General features: G+C 51.9%; 1 protein-coding gene across 1 annotated transcript in view; it reads right to left on the bottom strand.

Moving 5' to 3' along the window:
* LOC306973834 (protein NLRC3-like) overlaps positions 1-7569 on the bottom strand; it is a 130157-nt gene that overhangs the window by 90943 nt on the left and 31645 nt on the right. The window lies entirely within an intron of this gene.

Below are 7569 nucleotides of genomic sequence, written 5' to 3'. Positions count from 1 at the left end.
CAGAGGCTCCAAACCCAGAGGCTCCAAACTCAGAGGCTCCAAACTCAGAGGCCTCAAACTCAGAGGCTCCAAACCCAGAGGCTCCAAACCCAGAGGCTCCAAACTCACAGGCTCCAAACTCAGAGGCTCCAAACTCCAGAGGCTCCAAACCCAGAGGCTCCAAACTCAGAGGCTCCAAACTCAGAGGCTCCAAACTCAGAGGCTCCAAACCCAGAGGCTCCAAACTCAGAGGCTCCAAACCCAGAGGCTCCAAACTCAGAGGCTCCAAACTCAGAGGCTCCAAACTCAGAGGCTCCAAACTCAGAGGCCTCAAACTCAGAAGCTCCAAACCCAGAGGCTCCAAACTCAGAGACTCCAAACTCAGAGGCCTCAAACTCAGAGGCTCCAAACCCAGAGGCTCCAAACTCAGAGGCCTCAAACTCAGAAGCTCCAAACCCAGAGGCTCCAAACTCAGAGACTCCAAACTCAGAGGCCTCAAACTCAGAGGCTCCAAACCAGAGGCTCCAAACCCAGAGGCTCCAAACTCACAGGCTCCAAACTCAGAGGCTCCAAACCCAGAGGCTCCAAACCCAGAGGCTCCAAACTCAGAGGCTCCAAACTCAGAGGCTCCAAACTCAGAGGCTCCAAACCCAGAGGCTCCAAACTCAGAGGCTCCAAACCCAGAGGCTCCAAACTCAGAGGCTCCAAACTCAGAGGCTCCAAACTCAGAGGCTCCAAACTCAGAGGCTCCAAACTCAGAGGCTCCAAACTCAGAGGCTCCAAACTCAGAGGCTCCAAACCCAGAGGCCTCAAACCCAGAGGCTCCAAACTCAGAGGCTCCAAACTCAGAGGCTCCAAACCCAGAGGCTCCAAACTCAGAGGCTCCAAACTCAGAGGCTTGCTGGCTCAGTCCTGGCTCAGTCCCAGCTCAGTCCTGGTCTAAAGCCTCTGATATAAATGTTTGCAGACAGAGTTACATAAGGAGAGAGTGGGAGGATCCGCCGCAGCCACAGGACTGACATCATCCAATATGAACAAACCCAATCAAGAATCCGGCCGTCAGAACCTGGACTCGCTCCTCGGTCTGACCTCCGTGACGTCTCCTGCTGCAGCTCGCTTCACACGAGTCGGGCCATTTCTACGGATAAACCGGAGCAACATCACCACGGAAAAACATGTGGTTTGAGGCTTCAGCTCATCGCTCTTCAACTCGGAGAAAGAAAAAAAACACTTTGCATTTCCTCATCATTGCACAAAGACTTATTTAGTGTTTTTGGTCATTATTTTACTCAGAATCGGACGTTCCGTAGATAAAATAATATAGTAAATCACTTGTTCTTCAGTTCTGCTCAAAGCTAGGAGCCTCTGAGTTTGGAGCCTCTGAGTTTGGAGCCTCTGGGTTTGGAGCCTCTGAGTTTGGAGGCTCTGAGTTTGGAGCCTCTGGAGCCTCTGAGTTTGGAGCCTCTGGGTTTGGAGCCTCTGAGTTTGGAGCCTCTGGAGCCTCTGAGTTTGGAGCCTCTGGGTTTGGAGCCTCTGGGTTTGGAGCCTCTGGGTTTGGAGCCTCTGGGTTTGGAGCCTCTGAGTTTGGAGCCTCTGGGTTTGGAGCCTCTGGGTTTGGAGGTTCTGAGTTTGGAGCCTCTGAGTTTGGAGCCTCTGGGTTTGGAGGTTCTGAGTTTGGAGCCTCTGGAGCCTCTGAGTTTGGAGCCTCTGGGCTTAGAGCCTCTGGGTTTGGAGCCTCTGAGTTTGGAGCCTCTGGGTTTGGAGCCTCTGGGTTTGGAGCCTCTGGGTTTGGAGCCTCTGAGTTTGAAGCCTCTGGGTTTGGAGCCTCTGGGTTTGGAGCCTCTGGGTTTGGAGGTTCTGAGTTTGGAGCCTCTGGAGCCTCTGGGTTTGGAGCCTCTGGGTTTGGAGCCTCTGAGTTTGGAGCCTCTGAGTTTGGAGCCTCTGGGTTTGGAGCCTCTGGGTTTGGAGCCTCTGGGTTTGGAGGTTCTGAGTTTGGAGCCTCTGGAGCCTCTGAGTTTGGAGCCTCTGGGTTTGGAGGCTCTGAGTTTGGAGCCTCTGAGTTTGGAGCCTCTGGGTTTGGAGCCTGTGAGTTTGGAGCCTCTGAGTTTGGAGCCTCTGGGTTTGGAGCCTCTGAGTTTGGAGCCTCTGGGTTTGAAGCCTCTGGAGCCTCTGGGTTTGGAGCCTCTGGGTTTGAAGCCTCTGGAGCCTCTGAGTTTGGAGCCTCTGGGTTTGGAGCCTCTGGGTTTGGAGCCTCTGGGTTTGGAGCCTCTGAGTTTGGAGTCTCTGAGTTTGGAGCCTCTGGGTTTGAGGCCTCTGAGTTTGGAGCCTCTGGGTTTGGAGCCTCTGAGTTTGGAGCCTCTGGGTTTGGAGCCTCTGGGTTTGGAGCCTCTGGGTTTGGAGCCTCTGGGTTTGGAGCCTCTGAGTTTGGAGTCTCTGAGTTTGGAGCCTCTGGGTTTGAGGCCTCTGAGTTTGGAGCCTCTGGGTTTGGAGCCTCTGAGTTTGGAGCCTCTAGGTTTGGAGCCTCTGGGTTTGGAGCCTCTGAGTTTGGAGCCTCTGAGTTTGGAGCCTCTGAGTTTGGAGCCTCTGAGTTTGGAGCCTCTGGGTTTGGAGCCTCTGAGATTGGAGCCTCTTGAGCCTCTGGGTTTGGAGCCTCTGAGTTTGGAGCCTCTGGGTTTGGAGCCTCTGAGTTTGGAGCCTCTGAGTTTGGAGCCTCTGGGTTTGGAGCCTCTGGGTTTGGAGCCACTGAGTTTGAGGCCTCTGAGTTTGGAGCCTCTGGGTTTGGAGCCTCTGGGTTTGAGGCCTCTGAGTTTGGAGCCTCTGGGTTTGGAGCCTCTGGGTTTGGAGCCTCTGAGTTTGAGGCCTCTGAGTTTGGAGCCTCTGGGTTTGGAGCCTCTGGGTTTGGAGCCTCTGGGTTTGGAGCCTCTGAGTTTGGAGCCTCTGAGTTTGGAGCCTCTGGGTTTGGAGCCTCTGGGTTTGGAGCCACTGAGTTTGGAGCCTCTGAGTTTGGAGCCTCTGAGTTTGGAGCCTCTGGGTTTGGAGCCTCTTGGTTTGGAGCCTCTGGGTTTGGAGCTTTTGAGTTTGGAGCCTCTGAGTTTGGAGCCTCTTGGTTTGGAGCCTCTGGGTTTGGAGCTTCTGAGTTTGGAGCCTCTGAGTTTGGAGCCTCTGGGTTTGGAGCCTCTGGGTTTGGAGCCTCTGGGTTTGGAGCCTCTGAGTTTGGAGCCTCTGAGTTTGGAGCCTCTGGGTTTGGAGCCTCTGAGTTTGGAGCCTCTGGGTTTGGAGCCTCTGGGTTTGGAGCCTCTGGGTTTGGAGCCTCTGGGTTTGGAGCCTCTGAGTTTGGAGCCTCTGGGTTTGGAGCCTCTGGGTTTGGAGCCTCTGGGTTTGGAGCCTCTGGGTTTGGAGCCTCTGGGTTTGGAGCTTTTGAGTTTGGAGCCTCTGGGTTTGGAGCCTCTGAGTTTGGAGCCTCTTGGTTTGGAGCCTCTGGGTTTGGAGCTTCTGAGTTTGGAGCCTCTGGGTTTGGAGCCTCTGGGTTTGGAGCCTCTGGGTTTGGAGCCTCTGGGTTTGGAGCCTCTGAGTTTGGAGCCTCTGGGTTTGGAGCCTCTGGGTTTGGAGCCTCTGGGTTTGGAGCTTTTGAGTTTGGAGCCTCTGGGTTTGGAGCCTCTGAGTTTGGAGCCTCTTGGTTTGGAGCCTCTGGGTTTGGAGCTTCTGAGTTTGGAGCCTCTGGGTTTGGAGCCTCTGGGTTTGGAGCCTCTGGGTTTGGAGCCTCTGGGTTTGGAGCCTCTGAGTTTGGAGCCTCTGGGTTTGGAGCCTCTGGGTTTGGAGCCTCTGAGTTTGGAGCCTCTGGGTTTGGAGTCTCTGGGTTTGGAGCCTCTGGGTTTGGAGCCTCTGGGTTTGGAGTCTCTGGGTTTGGAGCCTCTGGGTTTGAGGCCTCTGGGTTTGGAGCCTCTGGGTTTGGAGCCTCTGAGTTTGGAGCCTCTGGGTTTGGAGCCTCTGGGTTTGGAGCCTCTGAGTTTGGAGCCTCTGAGTTTGGAGCCTCTGAGTTTGGAGCCTCTGAGTTTGGAGCCTCTGGGTTTGGAGCCTCTGAGATTGGAGCCTCTTGAGCCTCTGGGTTTGGAGCCTCTGAGTTTGGAGCCTCTGGGTTTGGAGCCTCTGAGTTTGGAGCCTCTGAGTTTGGAGCCTCTGGGTTTGGAGCCTCTGGGTTTGGAGCCACTGAGTTTGAGGCCTCTGAGTTTGGAGCCTCTGGGTTTGGAGCCTCTGGGTTTGAGGCCTCTGAGTTTGGAGCCTCTGGGTTTGGAGCCTCTGGGTTTGGAGCCTCTGAGTTTGAGGCCTCTGAGTTTGGAGCCTCTGGGTTTGGAGCCTCTGGGTTTGGAGCCTCTGGGTTTGGAGCCTCTGAGTTTGGAGCCTCTGAGTTTGGAGCCTCTGGGTTTGGAGCCTCTGGGTTTGGAGCCACTGAGTTTGGAGCCTCTGAGTTTGGAGCCTCTGAGTTTGGAGCCTCTGGGTTTGGAGCCTCTTGGTTTGGAGCCTCTGGGTTTGGAGCTTTTGAGTTTGGAGCCTCTGAGTTTGGAGCCTCTTGGTTTGGAGCCTCTGGGTTTGGAGCTTCTGAGTTTGGAGCCTCTGAGTTTGGAGCCTCTGGGTTTGGAGCCTCTGGGTTTGGAGCCTCTGGGTTTGGAGCCTCTGAGTTTGGAGCCTCTGAGTTTGGAGCCTCTGGGTTTGGAGCCTCTGAGTTTGGAGCCTCTGGGTTTGGAGCCTCTGGGTTTGGAGCCTCTGGGTTTGGAGCCTCTGGGTTTGGAGCCTCTGAGTTTGGAGCCTCTGGGTTTGGAGCCTCTGGGTTTGGAGCCTCTGGGTTTGGAGCCTCTGGGTTTGGAGCCTCTGGGTTTGGAGCTTTTGAGTTTGGAGCCTCTGGGTTTGGAGCCTCTGAGTTTGGAGCCTCTTGGTTTGGAGCCTCTGGGTTTGGAGCTTCTGAGTTTGGAGCCTCTGGGTTTGGAGCCTCTGGGTTTGGAGCCTCTGGGTTTGGAGCCTCTGGGTTTGGAGCCTCTGAGTTTGGAGCCTCTGGGTTTGGAGCCTCTGGGTTTGGAGCCTCTGGGTTTGGAGCTTTTGAGTTTGGAGCCTCTGGGTTTGGAGCCTCTGAGTTTGGAGCCTCTTGGTTTGGAGCCTCTGGGTTTGGAGCTTCTGAGTTTGGAGCCTCTGGGTTTGGAGCCTCTGGGTTTGGAGCCTCTGAGTTTGGAGCCTCTGGGTTTGGAGCCTCTGAGTTTGGAGCCTCTGGGTTTGGAGCCTCTGGGTTTGGAGCCTCTGGGTTTGGAGCCTCTGGGTTTGGAGCCTCTGAGTTTGGAGCCTCTGGGTTTGGAGCCTCTGGGTTTGGAGCCTCTGGGTTTGGAGCCTCTGGGTTTGGAGCCTCTGGGTTTGGAGCTTTTGAGTTTGGAGCCTCTGGGTTTGGAGCCTCTGAGTTTGGAGCCTCTTGGTTTGGAGCCTCTGGGTTTGGAGCTTCTGAGTTTGGAGCCTCTGGGTTTGGAGCCTCTGGGTTTGGAGCCTCTGAGTTTGGAGCCTCTTGGTTTGGAGCCTCTGGGTTTGGAGCTTCTGAGTTTGGAGCCTCTGGGTTTGGAGCCTCTGGGTTTGGAGCCTCTGGGTTTGGAGCCTCTGGGTTTGGAGCCTCTGAGTTTGGAGCCTCTGGGTTTGGAGCCTCTGGGTTTGGAGCCTCTGAGTTTGGAGCCTCTGGGTTTGGAGTCTCTGGGTTTGGAGCCTCTGGGTTTGGAGCCTCTGGGTTTGGAGTCTCTGGGTTTGGAGCCTCTGGGTTTGAGGCCTCTGGGTTTGGAGCTTCTGAGTTTGGAGCCTCTGGGTTTGGAGCCTCTGGGTTTGAGGCCTCTGGGTTTGGAGCCTCAGAGTTCGGAGCCTCTGGGTTTGGAGTCTCTGAGTTTGCTTTCCTTTTGTCACCTTTTTGTTGAGTTTTTGTCATTTTTGTCGCTGTTTTTGGTCACTTTTAAGCGCTTTTTAGCTTTGGAGAATTTGGAGAACAGGAGAAACCATGTTCAGGTGGGAGATAAGGGGTTAACTCAGCTTTCCCCAAATCTAAACACAATACAAGTCAAACTGGACTAAACCGTGGCTCTGAAACTCAAACAGGACTCTCCCGGTCTTCCCCAGGTCTGTTGCATAATCACATGCATTTATTTATATCTGGGTGAACAGTGACTCATCGCGGTTATTTTTAGTCCTCACCCCCCCCCCCCCCCCCCCCCCCCCCCGATGCCCCCCCGCCCCCCTCCTCGTCGATGCCCCCCCCCACCCCCCCCTCGTCGATGCCCCGCCCCCCATCATCTCCTTCTTGTCAGAGTTCACTGTGATAAACAGGTATAGACGACTGGGAGCCACAAACATGTTTTCATCTGGAATAATGACTTCATGTAGAGATTTGGTGAAAATCCTGTGTGAAAAAACCTCTAAATGTGGCTGAGTCGGAGCCTGTGAAGTTTAAAGTGTGTAGGAGCGACGACAGTGGAGATGCTGTTGGCCTTGAAATGAAATCAAATAAATGTGAGGAGAAACATTGAATCTGTGCAGTAAATAAACATGTTTTTGTGAAGATTAGAGTTTAACCCCTTAACTCCCACCTGAACCGAGCACATGTTCTCCAGATTGGCTTTACCCCAATCCAAAAGCTTCTGGAAAAAAGGTGAGAAAATAGCAACAAAACTGAGATGAAAACAATGATGGAAATGTGACAAAAAAGTGAGAAAACTTAGACAAAAAAGTGACAAAATATTGATGAACAAGTGGCAAAATGTGACCAAAAAATGACAAAATGTGATGAAAAAAATGACGAAAAAATGACGAAAATGTGTAAAAAAAAAGACCAAAAAATGACAAAAATGTGACAAAAAAATGACAAAAATGTGACAAAAAATCGACGTAAAATTGATGAAAAAATTGACGAAAAAATGACAAAAATGGGACGAAAAAAATGAAGAAAATGTGACAAAAAATCGATGAAAAATCAATGAAAAAATTGACGAAAAAATGATGGAAATGTGACAAAAATGTGACGAAAAAATTACGAAAAAATGACAAAAATGTGACAAAAATGTGATAAAAAAAATGACCAAAAAAAATTACAAAAATGTGACAAAAATGAGTTAAATACCAAACGAATAAATGATGAAAAAAAATCTGATGACGTGAGGAAAAAGGCGGGAGTTAAGAGGTTAAAGACCAGAAAACAAAACAATACAATAATAATAATAAAACGTTTTTTTTCGCCTGCAGTGTCTCCCTTTAATTAAGTCCGAGCCTTTTGATGAAATGATTTAGTGACATGTGAGGCCGACAGCAGAACTGAAGTCAGGATTTCAGTGACGCTGATTTAAAGATGGTTCATGAAACTGAAATCCCAGTAAAGGTTCAGTTGGATTTGAATCAAACCTCAGATTTAGTAAAAAGTAGAAAAATGTCTCTTTAAATTCCTGAAATGTCCAGAGAAACAGCGGAGTCCGTTCATGAGCCACACTCAGAGGAGACTCATCCAGACCACAGCGCCGCCCTCAGGAGAGAGAGGGGAACTGCAGGAGGAGACAGAGACACCGACTGGTCAAACCTGATACT

Source organism: Gobius niger (assembly GCF_951799975.1).
Source record: "Gobius niger genome assembly, chromosome: 14".
Classification (NCBI taxonomy): Eukaryota; Metazoa; Chordata; class Actinopteri; order Gobiiformes; family Gobiidae; genus Gobius; species Gobius niger.
This window is presented reverse-complemented; position numbering and strand designations above follow the sequence as displayed.